This window comes from Mandrillus leucophaeus, unplaced genomic scaffold (genome assembly GCF_000951045.1).
Source record: "Mandrillus leucophaeus isolate KB7577 unplaced genomic scaffold, Mleu.le_1.0 Scaffold71, whole genome shotgun sequence".
Lineage (NCBI taxonomy): Eukaryota > Metazoa > Chordata > Mammalia > Primates > Cercopithecidae > Mandrillus > Mandrillus leucophaeus.
Genome location: NW_012107697.1, coordinates 2,110,123 through 2,111,320, shown reverse-complemented (window position 1 = coordinate 2,111,320; position 1,198 = coordinate 2,110,123). Strand labels below are relative to the sequence as shown.

Here is a 1,198-nt window from a genome sequence, read left to right as displayed (position 1 = left end):
CCCCGCCCCTCCCTGCCTCCATCCCCGCGGGCATTGACGCTAGTACTGCCCTCTGCAGGTTCCCAAGCGCCAGTGACACCCAGTGACCTCACTAACCACCTCCCAGGCTGGGCTGCTTGTTAGGCCCATTTTACAGATGAAGAAACTGATGGTCAGAAGGGTGAAATGACTTGTGCAGGTTGATTCAGTTAGGAAGTGGATGAGCCAGAACAAAATCCCGGGCCTGAGTCTTCCTACCTTACCCCTGGGCCTCCCTGAGGCGGAGGTGTCCGCGGGATTCTTCCCTCTGCCCTCTCTACTTCCCCAGCCTACCTTCAGGCAGAGACCTGAGCCTAAGGCTTCCTTGGGTTCTCCCTTAGGTATCTGGTCCTCTTCAGACCCCAGACCTATAAGTGTGTGGCCTCTGGTAACCTTGGTTAAGAAAGGAGGAAGAATGGGGGCTGAAGGAGAGCTTGCACCCCAACCTGCTCTTCGGGTCTGACACCCATTCATGGCCTAGCCCTGGGGCTTCCCAGTTCCCGAAGCTCCCACCCTTATCCCTGCACGTCCACACACTTCCACACCCTGGGCTCACGTAGCCCAGAAAGGGGAGCCACCCACCACCCACAGCCAGGGCACGCCTTTGTATGCAAGCATGAGTGGACAATATTCACACAACAGAGCTGTGCACTAAGGCACCAACAGCCAGGCTCACCAGGGCAGGGCTGGGAAGAGGACTTACTGAAAACAATGTGGATGTTTCATTTAGACATTTGTTCATTCATTGTAGTGTGGTATTGGGTAGTACTGAGCACCTCACCCCCTTGAGCCAGGTTCAGCACTAGGCCCTGGGCTGCCAATCAAAACAAGGCATGCACCTCGTTTTAATGGAACCAACTACCACATTTACAAATGATGTACTTCAAGGCCAAGGCAGGAGGATCATTTGAGACCAGGAGTTCAAGACCAGCCTGGGCAATACAGTGAGACCCTGTCTCTACTTAAAATGAAAATAGAAAATAAGGATGGGCACGGTGGCTCACACCTGTAATCCCAGCACTTTGGGAGGCCCACGCGGACGGGTCACAAGGTCAGGAGATCAAGACCATCCTTGCTAACACGATGAAACCCCATCTCTACTAAAAATACAAAAAATTAGCCGGGCGTGGTGGCGGGTGCCTGTAGTCCCAGCTACTCGGGAGGCTGAGGCAGCAGAATG

The 1,198-nt window shown here is 54.1% G+C and overlaps 1 protein-coding gene across 2 annotated transcripts in view; it reads right to left on the bottom strand.

Annotated features, from left to right (window-relative positions):
* NLRX1 (NLR family member X1) overlaps nucleotides 1–1,198 on the bottom strand; it is a 28,350-nt gene that overhangs the window by 18,609 nt on the left and 8,543 nt on the right. The window contains exon 1 of one of the 2 annotated variants that reach the window (XM_011964936.1): nucleotides 313–574. The exons of the other annotated variant lie outside the window; for it this stretch is intronic. The gene's annotated coding sequence lies outside the window, so the exon portion shown is untranslated. Of the gene's footprint in view, nucleotides 1–312; nucleotides 575–1,198 lie in introns of those variants that run through there. 2 annotated transcript variants of the gene reach the window in all.